The sequence below is a fragment of the Schistocerca nitens genome, chromosome 6, assembly GCF_023898315.1.
Source record: "Schistocerca nitens isolate TAMUIC-IGC-003100 chromosome 6, iqSchNite1.1, whole genome shotgun sequence".
NCBI lineage: Eukaryota > Metazoa > Arthropoda > Insecta > Orthoptera > Acrididae > Schistocerca > Schistocerca nitens.
This window is the reverse complement of record NC_064619.1, coordinates 292,342,987-292,358,113: the sequence shown is the minus strand read 5'-3', so window position 1 is coordinate 292,358,113 and position 15,127 is coordinate 292,342,987.

The window sequence follows — 15,127 nt, the reverse complement described above, 5'->3', positions numbered from 1 at the left end:
GACCTTTATTGTTTACAATATACATAAATGACTTAGTTGACAACATCGGTAGCTCCGTGAGGCTATTTGCAGATGACACGGTTGTCTACAAGAAAGTAGCAACATCAGAAGACTCGTACGTACTCCAGGAAGACCTGCAGAGGATTAATGAATGGTGTGACAGCTGGCAGCTTTCCCTAAACGTAGATAAATGTAATATAATGCGCATACATAGGGGCAGAAATCCATTCCAGTACGATTATGCCATAGGTGGTAAATCATTGGAAGCGGTAACGACCGTAAAATACTTAGGAGTTACTATCCGGAGCGATCTGAAGTGGAATGATCACATAAAACAAATAGTGGGAAAAGCAGGCGCCAGGTTGAGATTCTTAGGAAGAATTCTAAGAAAATGTGACTCATCGACGAAAGAAGTAGCTTACAAAACGATTGTTCGTCCGATTCTTGAGTATTGCTCATCAGTATGGGACCCTTACCAGGTTGGATTAATAGAAGAGATAGACATGATCCAGCGAAAAGCAGCGCGATTCGTCATGGGGACATTTAGTCAGCGCGAGAGTGTTACGGAGATGCTGAACAAGCTCCAGTGGCGGACACTTCAAGAAAGGCGTTACGCAATACGGAGAGGTTTATTATCGAAATTACGAGAGAGCACATTCCGGGAAGAGATGGGCAACATATTACTACCGCCCACATATATCTCGCGTAATGATCACAACGAAAAGATCCGAGAAATTAGAGCAAATACGGCGACTTACAAGCAGTCGTTCTTCCCACGCACAATTCGTGAATGGAACAGGGAAGGGGGGGATCAGATAGTGGTACAATAAGTACCCTCCGCCACACACCGTAAGGTGGCTCGCGGAGTATAGATGTAGATGTAGATGTAGATGTGGACTCTGACCACAATCTATTGGTTATGAACTGTAGATTAAAACTGAAAAAACTGCAAAAAGGTGGGAATTTAAGGAGATGGGACCTGGATAAACTGACTAAACCAGAGGTTGTACAGAGTTTCAGGGAGTGCATAAGGGAACAATTGACAGGAATTGGGGAAAGAAATACAGTAGAAGAAGAATGGGTAGCTTTGAGGGATGGAGTAGTGAAGGCAGCAGAGGATCAAGTAGGTAAAAAGACGTGGGCTAGTAGAAACCCTTGGGTAACAGAAGAAATATTGAATTTGATTGATGAAAGGAGAAAATATAATAATGCAGTAAATGAAGCAGGCAAAAAGGAAAAAGTGAGATCGACAGGAAGAGCAAAATGGCTAAGCAGGAATGGCTAGAGGACAAATGTAAGGATGTAGAGGCTTATCTCACTGGGGTAAGATAGATACTGCCTACAGGAAAATTACAGACCTTTGGAGAAAAGAGAACCGCTTGTATGAATATCAAGAGCTCAGATAGAAACCCAGTTCTAAGCAAAGAAGGGAAAGCAGAAAGGTGGATGGAGTATATAGTTGGTCTATACAAGGGCGATGTACTTGAGGACACTACTATGGAAATAGCAGAGGATACAGATGAAGATGAAATGGGAGATATGATACCGCGTGAAGAGTTTGACAGAGCACTCAAAGACCTGAGTGGTAACAAGGCCTCGGGAGTAGACAATATTCCATTAGAACTACTGACAGCCTTTGGAGAGCCAGTCTTGACAAAACTCTACCATCTGGTGAGCAAGCTGTATGAGACAGGCGAAATACCTTCAGACTTCAAGAAGAACATAATAATTCCAATCCCAAAGAAAGCAGGTGCTGACAGATGTGAAAATTACCGAACTATCAGTTTAATAAGTCACGGATGCAAAATACTAAGGAGAATTCTTTACAGACGAATGGAAAAACTGGTAGAAGCCGACCTCGGGGAAGATCAGTTTGGATTCCGTAGAAATATTGGAATACGTGAGGCAATACTGACCCTACGACTTATCTTAGAAGAAAGAGTAAGGAAAGGCAAACCTACGTTTCTAGCATTTGTAGACTTAGAGAAAGCTTTTGACAATGTTGACTGGAATACTCTCTTTGAAATTCTGAAGGTGGTAGGGGTAAAATACAGGGAGCGAAAGGCTATTTACAATTTGTACAGAAACCAGATGGCAGTTATAAGAGTCGAGGGACATGAAAGGGAAGCAGTGGTTGGGAAGGGAGTGAGACAGGGTTGTAGCCTCTCCCCGATGTTATTCAATCTGTATACTGAGCAAGCAGTAAAGGAGACAAAAGAATAATTCTGAGTAGGTATTAAAATCCATGGAGAAGAAATAAAAACTTTGAGGTTCGCCGATGACATTGTAATTCTGTCAGAGACAGCAAAGGACTTAGAAGAGCAGATGAAGGGAATGGATAGTGTGTTGAAAGGAGGATATAAGATGAACATCAACAAAATCAAAACGAGGATATTGGAATGTAGTCGAATTAAGTCGGATGATGCTGAGGGAATTAGATTAGGAAATGGGACACTTAAAGTAGTAAAGGAGTTTTGCTATTTTGGGAGCAAAATAACTGATGATGGTTGAAGTACTGGCAATGGCAAGGAAATCGTTTCTGAAGAAGGGAAATTTGTTAATATCGAGTATAGATTTAAGTGTCAGGAAGTCATTTCTGAAAGTATTTGTATGGAGTGTAGCCATGTATGGAAGTGAAACATGGACGATAAATAGTTTTGACAAGAAGAGAATAGAAGCTTTCGAAATGTTGTGCTACAGAAGAATGCTGAAAATTAAATGGGTAGATCACATAACTAATGAGGAGGTATTGAAAACAATTGGAGAGAAGAGAAATTTGTGGTTCAACTTGACTAGAAGAAGGGATCGGTTGGTAGGGCGTATTCTGAGGCATCAAGGGATCACCAATTTAGTATTGGAGGACAGCATGGAGGGTGAAAATCGTAGAGGGAGACCAAGAGATGAATACACTACACAGATACAGAGGGATGTAAGTTGCAGTAGGTACTGGGAGATGAAGAAGTTTGCACAGGATAGAGTATCATGGAGAACTGCATTAAACCAGTCTCAGGACTGAAGACAACAATGACCATATAATCCCGGACGACCATATAGACATATCTATTCTCTACCGCATCTGAAAGATGAAGGATAGTTTACATGAAGTCACTGTGCGTTGCCGAATAGAAAATGGTTGAAATCGGGCAGCAATAAAAATGACTGTTTGTGTCTATACTTGCTGCCTATAAATTATTGTCTGTGGACGCTACTAGGCACATTTCATTCACCTCAACGTTCGGGGCGGAGCTAATATTACATTGCCAAATTAATTGTGTTTTTAGTCATGAGTCTTCTGTTTGGTTTGATTCTGCCCTCTCCTTTGCTAACCTGTTCATGTCAAGTGTAGCACTTGCAACATACGTCCCCAATTATTTGCTGGATGTATTCTAGTCTCTGTCTTCTTACACAGTTTCTATCCTCTGCAGCTCCCTCTAGTATCACGAAAGTTATTTACTGATATCTCTCCTTTGCTAACCTGTTCATGTCTAGTGGAGCACTTGCAACATACGTCCTCAATTATTTGCTGGATGTATTCTAGTCTCTGTCTTCTTACACAGTTTCTATCCTCTGCAGCTCCCTCTAGTATCACGAAAGTTATTTACTGATATCTTAACAGACATCCTATCATCCTTCCACTTCTTGTTGTCATTTCTCTCCATTTATTCCTTTTCTCGCCGATTCTTCAGAAAACCTCCTAGTTCCTTATCTTATCCGTCCACCTGATTTTCAACATTCTCCTGTAACACCATATTCGAAACGCTTCAATCCTCTTCTGTTCCGGCTTTCCCAGAGTCCATATTTTACTGCCATACATTGCTGTGGTCCAGACGTGCATTCTCAGTAGTTTCTTCGTCATTCTACGGCCTGTGTAAGATACTAGTAGACTTCTTTCGGCCAGGAATGGCCTTTATGCAAGTGCCACTCTGCTTTTGATGTCCTCCGTGCTCGGTCCGTCATGGGTTATTTTGCTGCCCAGGTAGCAGAATACCTTAACTTCATCTACTTCACATCCATCAATCCTGATGCTCCGTTTCTCGCTTTTCTCATTTCTGCTACTTGTCATTACTTTCGTCTTTCTTCGATTTACTCTCAATCCATATTCTGTAGTCATTAGACTGTTCTTTCCATTCAGCAATTCATGTAATTCTACCTTGCTCTCACTGAAGATAGCAATGTCATAAGCGAATCTTATCACTGATTTCCTTTCACCTTGAATTTTAATTCCACTTCTGAACCGTTCTTTTATTTCCGTCATTGCTTCTTCGACCTGTAGATTGAACAGTAGGAGCGAAAGAACACATCCTTGTCTTACACTCTTTCTAAACCGACCACCTCACTCTTCACCTTCCACTCTTATTATTCCCTCCTGGTTCTTGTACATGTGTTACATATTACCCGTCTCTCCCTATAGCGTACCCCAGTCTCCTCAGAATTTCGAACATCTTGCTCCATGTGACATTGTCGAACACTTTTTCCAGATCGACAAAGCAATGTGTCTTGATTTTTCTTTAGTTTCTTGCATCAGTTATCAACCGCAACATCAGAATTGCCGCTCTGATGCCTTTACCTTTCCTAAAGCCAAACTGATCGTCATCTAACACATCCGCAATTTTCTTTTCCATTCTTGTATATATTTTTCTTTTCACCAACATGCATGCATGACTTGTTAAGGTGATTGTGCTATAATTCTCGCACTTGTCGGCTATTGCAGTCTTCGGAATTGTATGAACGACATTTTTCCGAAAGTCAGATGGTACATCGCCAGGCTCATACATTCTACACACCAACGTGAGTAGTTGTTTTGTTGCCCCTTCCTCAAATGATTTTAGAAATTCTAATCAAATGTTATCTACCCCTTTTGCCTTATTTGATATTAAGTCTTCCAAAGCTATTTTAAATTCTGATTCTAATACTAGAAACCCTATCACTTGACTCCTGTTTCCTCCTCCACCGTATCAGGCAAGTCTTCCCCTCACGGAGACCTTCAATGTTCCTTTCTTCCCATACGCTCTCGCCTCTGCATTTAACAGTGGAATTTCCGTCGCACTCTTAATGTTACCACCCTTGCTTTTAATTTCACCGAAGGTTGTTTTGAACTTTCTATACACTGAGACAGTCCTTCCAACAATCATTTCTTTTTAATACGGTATATTGATAATATTTTTTACTTTATGGATCGTCTTCTTTTTAAATTTCTTCACATTTTTCATGCAGCCATTCCACCTTGGCTTCGATGCACTTCCTGTTTATTTTTTCATTCCTGAGAGACTTGTATTTCTGTATCCTTCAGCTTCCCTGAACTTTCTGTACTTTATTCTTTCATCGATCAGCTGAAGTATTTCTTCTGTGACCCATGGTTTCTCCGCAGTTACATTCTTTGCACGTATGTTTTTCTTTCCAATTTCTGCGATTGCCCTTTTTAGAGACGCCTATTCCTCTTCAACTGAACTGGCTACTCAACTATTAATTATCTCAGTATCTACAGCGTCAGAGAACTTCAAGCGTATCTCTTCATTCATTAGTACTTCGATATCTCACTTCTTTGCGTATTGATCCCTCCTGACTAGTCTCATAAACTTCAGCGTACTCTTTATCACTGCCAAATTGTGATCCAAGTCTATATATACTCCTTACAATCCAGTATCTGATTTCGGAATCTCTGTCTGGCCAAGATGTAATCTAACTGAAATCGTCCCTTATCTCTCGGCCTTTTCCAAGTATGCCTCCTCCTCTTGTGATTCTTGAACGACGTAATCGCTAATACTCGCTGAAATTTATTGCAGAAATCTATAAGTCTTTCTCCACTCTCATTCCTAGTGCCAAGCCCATATTCTCCCGTAACCATTTCTTCTATTCCCTGCCCGACAATCGAGTTTCAGTCCCCCATGATTATTAGATTTTCCTTTCCCTTTATGTAGTGAATTACCTGTTCAGTACCATCGTATACTTTCTCTATCTCTTCATCATGAGCTTGCGACGTTGTTTTGTATGTCTGAACTTTTCCTGTACCTTTATATACTGAATTATCTGTTCAATAGCATCGTATACTTTCTCTATCTCTTCATCATGAGCTTGCGACGTTGTCTTGTTTGTCTGAACTCTCGTTGTCGGTGTTGGTTTGCTCTCAATTCTCATGAGAACACCCGTATCACTGAATTGTTCACAGTAACACACACTGTACACTACCTTTCTATTCATAACGAATCGTGCTACCGTTATATCATTTTCTGCTGCTGTTGATATTACCCTACACTCATTCGACTAGAAACGCTTGTCTTCTTTCCATTTCACTTCACTAACCCCTACTGTACCTAGACTCAGCCTTTGCATTTCCCTTTTTAATTTTTCTAGCTTCCCTACCGCGTTCAAACTTCTGACGTTCCACGCCCCGACTCGTAGAACGTTATCCTTTAGCTGGTCTTTCAAGCTTTTTTCTCTTGCTTACTTTCCCATTGGCAGTCCGTGCCCGGAGATCCGAATGGGGGACTATTTAAGAATCTTTTGTAATTCTGGAATCTTTTTCTATTAAAGGCCACATGTCCTGTGGATACACATTATGTTCTTTAACTTAGTGATTTCCATTGCCTTTTGCATCCTCATGCAGTTTCCCACCCCAAAGGTATGAGAGTCTCCTGAACCGCTGTCCGCTCCCCCGCCCTCTTTGACAAGGCCGTGGGTAGAAAATGATTCAAATGGCTCTGAGCACTATGGGACTTAACTTCTAAGGTCATCAATCCCCTAGAAATTAGAACCACTTAAACCTATCTAACCTAAGGACATCACACACATCCATGCCCGAGGCAGGATTCGAAACTGCGACCGTAGCGGTCGCGTGGTTCCAGACTGTAGCGCCTAGAACCGCTCGACCACCTCGGCCGGCCGCCGTGGGTACAATGAGAGTGACTTCTTATAACGGAAGTCTTCGGCCGCCAATGCTGATGAGTTTTTATTCAAAATTCAAGCAGTGGCTGGGTTCGAACATGGGAACGAGTACGTTTTCATGCTACCCCTAGACCACAGGTGAAATATTTTTTTGTAGTAGCATTAAAAAACTACTCGAACCCTAGTTGCACAAACTTCACTGCTCATCAGTTATGTGGCTAAGTGTTTCTCAGTGAGTCAGTTCGCAACGACACAATGCCGAGTTCAGACGTTTACAACTATTACTTTACCAACAGTCCATCGTAACAAGTAAAAATGATGCATGAGCCACCAATCTAATATATTTTGGACAAAACTGACTGTTTCAAAGGAAAGTATTCAACTGTAAGGTAATTCATTGATAATCTAGTAGTAATGTCAGTAAAGGATGTATTAAAGTGGATTTCAAAATGCCCTTACGGCCTGGCAGCAGTTTATACGCTTGCAAGGAATGTATTCTTTACAGAATTGTTACAAAATGTTGTACAATGTTTGAACAGTTATTAGCTCTGTGAGTTGCTTTGAGCTTTACACATTAACTGGCGACAGTTTGCTCAGCCAACATTTATGCTCATTAGAGGTCATGCATCTTCAATTTCTTCCAGCATGTGTGCTCTAGAATGAAAACTGTGCTGGTGACGTTACATAGGCGGTCCAGTCACATTAATGTGACCTTCTGTCAAAAGCCTGAATAACCATTTTTTGCAGCGCGGACGTGCAACACGAGAGTCACTGAGATTCTGGAAGGAACCACGTGGGATATGGAGCCGTCCCGACTCAAGTCCTGCGGTCGGCTTTGCTAGGTTTCTGGTTTGAGGATCAGGATCCTCGGTGCAAACAGACCGATCAAGGTCACCCTACAGATTCTCGACTGGGTTTAAATCAGGGGAGTTGCTAGCGGCCGGAGTACGGTTAACTCATCCTGGTGCTCTTCGAACCACGCACGTACATTGCGGGCTGTGTCATCCATTGAATTATGCTGCTGGTAGATGCCATCATGCCAAGAAAAAAACAAACTGTATTTAGGAGTGGACATGGTCCCAAGAATAAATGCATACTTGTTTTGATTCATTTTGGCTTACAGAACGACGACATTACACAGTTGTGACACGAAAATATCCCCATACCATCACGCTCCTTCCTCTGCCTGGACACTTCTGATAGTGTAATACTGGCCTAAGCTTGATCGTTTCTTACAATTGCCAAATTTACGTCAACATGAACAGTTTATACACACAAATATTTTTAATATAAAATGTCATCAGAAAAATTATTTAATATAATGAACAATGGAGCATGAAACGCGATTCATCTGAAAAGGCCATCTGTCGCCAATCGAAAAAGTGCAGTTGGGATACTGGCGTGGAAATTCCAGCCTCAGTCGCCGATGAACAGCAATCAGCTTGGTTACATGAACAAGGTGCTTGCTGTAGAGGCCCATACAAGGCAACGTTCGCTGAACGGTTCTTGAGGAGACACTTTTGGCAGCCCCGCTGCTTCTTCTGGCCGGTCAGTTTATAATGCTATTTGTTTATGGTTCATCTAAATTTTTATGATTTTTTCCTTTCATATTCTCGAATATTACTACTACATTTTCTGTATATGTAAAATGTACTATACTGAAGGTTGAAGTTCTTTGCATTGTACGTGAGTAATGTATGTAAGATACTATCTAAATTGTTCATTATATTAAATAATTTTTCTGATGACATTTTATATTAAAAATATTTGTGTGTATAAACTGTTCATGTTGACGTAAGTTTGGCAATTGTAAGAAACGATCAAGCTTAGGCCAGTATTACATTATCAGATTTCTTTGTCAAAGTTGATATGTCAAATATTTTTATAATCAGTTTAACGAGAAAAATGTATCCTATCACCATTTCCTATAGTTTTTTTAATCTGGTGTGAGAACAGTAGCTGAGATTCTCATCATAGCCTGCAAGTTAATATTCGTCGAAGAGCATCAATATTCACATCTATTGATCTTCAAGCAAGAAAAACTTTTCTCACAAATATATGTAACCGCCAATAATACAGAACATAGTCTCAGGAAATACTGTCATACATTTTCCATGTGCATCAGCAGACAAGGACTGTTAAAAAGACAATAATGTCGTATCATTAAACAACTCTTTCACAGTGTGATCTGAGTGCGTGTAAGTAACTTCAAGCAGCAGGTCCTTAGGTCCTGTCTCAGCACTAGGAATGAGGGGATGAGAAAATAGTTTGATCTGAGGCATAGTTTTCTTAAAACCCTGTTTTCGTCTTGTGAACTCGTCCTCCAAACACAGCAGATGATCATTAATTTGAATGGACACACTTTTAGGCACGTTCTGTTTTCCTAATAAAGGGAAATAACTACAATTACCTTCACCTGTTTACCTTGCAAACAGACTTCGATTTTTGAGTTATTTTACACGTTTCATGTGCAAACAAATCCTTTCCCTGCAATATCTCATTCAGTTTATTTAACTTATCAAATATATCAACTGCAAAAATCCTTCCAGATCTCCACACCCCGCTTACTATTTTCGTAACAAAATCATGAGATATCTCCTTCGTGTCCAGAAATAAGATGATTTCATTATGCAATGCCCAAACTTGTTTTAACGTTTTGCCCAAGCTCAACCACGTCATACTGCTGTGGTAAATTACGTCTTCAAGATCTGAACTGTCCATGGGGAAGTGCTCTTTCTGTCCTTGTGTTTACCACAGCAACAATAAGATCTACCACGTGATTTAGGTCCAGTGCAATTTTACAAAATGTCTTCTGATGCAAAAGACAGTATTTCGCAGTCTGTGTCTTGCACTTTTAACTTGTTTTTTAAAAGCTTAACTGCACCTACGTTTTCCCACTGAAAGCTCTGGTCTCATCTCTTGTGATGTTTGCCATTTCGTTCCAGGACAAGCCACGTTTCAGCACACAAGTCACAGCACACTCAAGCAAGCCCTGACCAGTGCTTCTGTCTTTAGTTGATTTTAGGCCAAGTGATCCCTCTGTGATCACTGAATTTCCATTAATTCCACGGATAAAGATGTGCAATAGTGCAGTATATTCGCGATTTTTGTGATCTCTGATCTGTGATCTATTGCAGTCTTTTGCTGTTGTGTAAGTTTGTTGGTTCGTCACTGAATCAATGTACAGCACTTCAGTCCTTCTTAACATGAAATGCTTTCAAATTTGCTTCGAACATCAGGACACAATATACCTGCACACTCGAGAATGTAATGATTAATAAACTAGCCATCCAGAAAAGGCCTAGTGTGTTTAGCAAGGTTATATGCTACCATGAAACTTACTTCAGTAGCTCTATTTTGCTCTGTTGACTGCTTTGTAAATAATGTTTGTTGCTCTTCACAGTTTTTTTCACGCACTCTACATCTTTTATTCTGCGTTTTTCCGTGGAATGTTTATAACCAAATTCACTACATTTTGTTTCGTAACGTCTCTTCAAAGTGTACTTCTTAAATATGGCTATCGTTTCATGGCACAATAAACACGCAGCTTTATTTCCTGTACGAATAAAGAAATAAGTGTTTCTCCATTGCTCATAAACACACGTTCGTCGCAGATTTTACATATTTTCTGTGGGTTCATGTTTTCTTTAAAGTTAGAAATTTATAGATTTACTGCTATACACAAACGAAATGGAAATAAACCAGATCAATCAGAAAGCATTGCGCATCGCACTGTTCGCCTAAATAAGCTTCGTACTCGCCGCTGTGGCTGATGGTTCCCATCAGAATGCTTCCCGTAGAATGGGAAATGCCCTTGCGGGAGCTCTAATCAGCCGCGACGCCGAATGTCAGCATGGATTACGCGATTAGAATCTATACTGCGCATCTGTAATGAACTGATCGTCCTAGTGGAAATTCTCGCTTTTGCACGAGGAGGAAATCTCTTTTCAAGACTATTTTTTTTCTGGCTGACTTGGCGGTCCTCACAACAGTATATAGCGGGCCGCACGTGGCCCGTGGGACACTATTTGCCCACCCCTGTCTTAAGGGACAGACACTAAATTGTGTGTTATGTGCAACCTACACCAACCGAAGTACCACACATTCGAGGGTACATCAGATTCACACACTTGAAGTCGAAGAACAGATGTACACATACAAACATGGAAATTGGAATGGTGGGAAAAACCATGTCCAAACGTGCATAAAGACACGTGTGACACTTCTATTATGCTTAAAAACCGTGAATAAGAGATTAGAATATATGCTCCGTGAAGGTTCCCAAATATCCGAAGATGTTATTTTACTGATCTCCTTGGTAACAGCCGACCCCCTGGCCCCAGGGCCACTAAAGGAAGCGTAACACTATGTTTTGTGAGGATAGAATGCAGCCTGCGTTAACAGTATATTTTGGGAGGATACACATCCCGTTTACATTCATATCCATATATGAATACATCCCGTTCTTCAAATACTATTTCAAATTCTCATAAAAATATTGTCAACTCACTTCTCTGAGTGTCGCTGAGATAACCAGATTCATTAGCTTTTGTGTACAATAATCAGTGATCTCGCCAACATATTGTATCTTTCCTGTTTAGCAAAAACGTGCATGGCCCATATCATTGTAAATCAAATTAGTGATGATGTCGTTACGACATACTCTCAAACGTAGGTGGCCAGCACAGAGGTCGATCGTAGTGTCCCTTTGGCCTAATACGAGTAGGTCCATTCCGACCAAAATTCGGTCGTCAGACCTTCGACTATGAGGAAAAAACGCTGTAACTTCATTTTTTGTACTTCCGTTTGTAACTGGGCCAGCCACTTCAATGCTTTAAATCTGGGGCTAACCACTTCCAAGGTCCGTTCACTGGGAACGTTGATACCTTTACATGTTCACGAATCCTTCTGACAAGGGAACCTCCCCATCGCACCCCCCTCATATTTAGTTATAAGTTGGCACAGTGGATAGGCCTTGAAAAACTGAACACAGATCAATCGGGAAAACAGGAAGAAGTTGTGTGGAACTATGAAAAAAATAAGCAAAATGTACAAACTGAGTAGTCCATGCGAAACATGGGCAACATCAAGGACAGTATACAGGTACGAGCGCCGTGGTCCCGTGGTTAGCGTGAGCAGCTGCGGAACGAGAGGTCCTCGGTTCAAGTCTTCCTTCGAGTGAAAAGTTTACTTTTTTTATGATCTGTCCGTTCGTTCATTGACGTCTCTGTTCACTGTAATAAGTTTAGTAAGTTTAGTGTCTGTGTTTTGCGACCGCACTGCAAAACCGTGTGATTAGTTGACGAAAGGACGTGCCTCTCCAATGGGAACCGGAAACATTTGATCGCAAGTTCATAGGTCAACCGATTCCTCCACAGGAAAACACGTCTGATATATTCTATACGACACTGGTGACGGCGTCACTTGACAGGAATATGTTGTCGACCCACCTAACTTGTACACTTGGCGAATGGGTAAAAAGATTCTTCTACCTTGCCCGATTTAGGTTTTCTTGTGGATGTGATAATCACTACCAAAAAAGTGATTAAAACATAAGAGTTTGTCACATAAACTGCAACAAATGACTGCAACAGTCGCACAGTTTTCCCTGTGCTCTGTCAAAACATATGTTTTTAACGTTTTCAAATTTTTCCGTGTGTAGATCGTCAAATCCTGCATATGTCCAAGCAAATCTGAACATGTCCTGGAATTTTGGAGAGCGAAGTTGATTGTGTGTGTGTGTGCCTGAACTTTGATAACTGTCTGAAAATAAAAAATTAAAATTTTCCCTCGGGTGAAGATTCGAACCAAGGACCTCTGGTTCCACAGCTGCTCACGCTAACCACAGGATCACGGCGCTACTGAGGTAGTACTAACATTATTGTTATATATCTTGATCATGGACTACTCAGTTTGTATATTTTGCTTATTTTTTTGATAGTTCCACACAACTTCTTCCTGTTTTCTCGATTGATCTGTGTTCAGTTTCTCAAGGCCTATCCACTGTACCAACTTATAACTAAATCTGAGGGGTGTGCGATGGGGAGGTTCCCTTGTGAGGAAACCCACCGAGACGGCACTTAATTGAACACCTGGGTCCAGGATCACAATTACAGGTAATCCAGCGACCACTGCTTGTAATATGAGATTGTACTTCACGTTTGGAGTTCTCTGTACAACTGCTGTCTACGACACATAAAGCATCACGCATGTCCGAACTGTGGTCACACCCCATTAAATTGACTTTTGCCCGCATCTCGTGGTCGTGCGGTAGCGTTCTCGCTTCCCACGCCCGGGTTCCCGGGTTCGATTCCCGGCGGGGTCAGGGATTTTCTCTGCCTCGTGATGGCTGGGTGTTGTGTGCTGTCCTTAGGTTAGTTAGGTTTAAGTAGTTCTAAGTTCTAGGGGACTTATGACCACAGCAGTTGAGTCCCATAGTGCTCAGAGCCATTTGAACCATTTTTTGAAATTGACTTTTGCGTTAGTCGTGCCCTATCACCCTCTTCTACAGGGGTGGAAAGGCTAGATCCGGTCATATTTAGTTTTCTCGTCGGGTTTTGGGTTCACGATCTACCTCTGCTAATTTCGTATCCTGATGCCGGTCATTTGGTTAGCAGTGATTCCGATCTTGGTTATTGCCATGCGGGATTAGCCGAGCGGTCTCCGACGCTGCAGTCATGGACTGTGCAGCTGGTCCCGGCGGAGGTTCGAGTCCTCCGTCTGGTATGGGTGTGTGTGTTTGTCCTTAGGATAATTTAGGTTAAGTAGTGTGTAAGCTTAGGGACTGATGACTTTGGCAGTTAAGTCCCATAAGATTTCACACACATTTGAACATCTTTTTGATTTTGGTTACTATTAAGACGATTGTCTGATCAAGAACGGTAGTCATTGCCTCACTGTGCATCTTCCTGAATTCGATCAATATTATCAACGACAGACAAGGAGCTATCTGGGTCATGTACCAGTGCGTTAAGATGGTTTTCTCTGACAAGAACGGGAGGTTTAGCTCCAAGTAGTCTTAAGAATTGTCCATTATAATTATCCGGGCTGTTATGCCGTGGTCGGTTGATGAATTCCGTATTGTTTCCCAACGTTTCGTCTCCGACTGCGGGAGACATCTTCAAGGGGGTCCGTAGCTTGATGGAAGGTCCAACACACACACTGGCTCGCTACTGACTGCCGCTAAATTCCGTGTCCGCGCGCCCCCGCGCAGCGGTGTGACGTCACGTGTTTTGAAAACGTCAGTGCAATTGGCCGCTGTCCGTCGCCGTCGATCGCCGTTGCCATCACCCAGTAGTGGACGAGTGGTACACATCTTCTTTAACACCGGCATCCATATACCGAAAGGAGGAGGAGGGCGTCAAATTAAACGGTATATGGATGCCGGTGTTAAAGAAGATGTGTACCACTCGTCCACTACTGGGTGATGGCAACGGCGATCGACGGCGACGGACAGCGGCCAATTGCACTGACGTTTTCAAAACACGTGACGTCACACCGCGGCGCGGGGGCGCGCGGACACGGAATTTAGCGGCAGTCAGTAGCGAGCCAGTGTGTGTGTTGGACCTTCCATCAAGCTACGGACCCCCTTGAAGATGTCTCCCGCAGTCGGAGACGAAACGTTGGGAAACAATACGGAATTCATCAACCGACCACGGCATAATAGCCCGGATAATTATAATGGACATGATATTTCCGGCCGTTACATTTTAGTATCAGTCTTAAGAATTCTCTGTTAGGTATTGCATCGTCCCTGTATTTTGTTTTGTTTATGTACTTATCTAAGTACTTCCTGAGACTACCGCATCTCTCGCTATATGGCCCAGTCTTTTCTTAGCCTTTGTTGGACGCCTTATGATCAGTACTTTGTAAGTAGGCTGTTTAGGTTTTTATGTTGGTAACGCCATGTAGCGCTCTATATGAAAATCACTGACTGTGCTGTGTGCAGCCTGTGGCTGGTTTGCCATGTTGGAATATTCGCCATTGTAGTGTTGGGCACTTGGCTGTTAACATCGCGTGGCGTTGCGCAGTTCGAGGTGAGCCGCCAGCAGTGGTGGATGTGGGGAGTGAGATGGCGGAGTTTTGAGAGCGGATGATGTGGACGTGTGTCCATCAGAGAGAGTAAATTTGTAAGACTGGATGTCACGAACTGATATATATATATATATATATATATATATATATATATATATATATATATATATATATATATATATATATATATATAATGAGTTTTGAACACTAT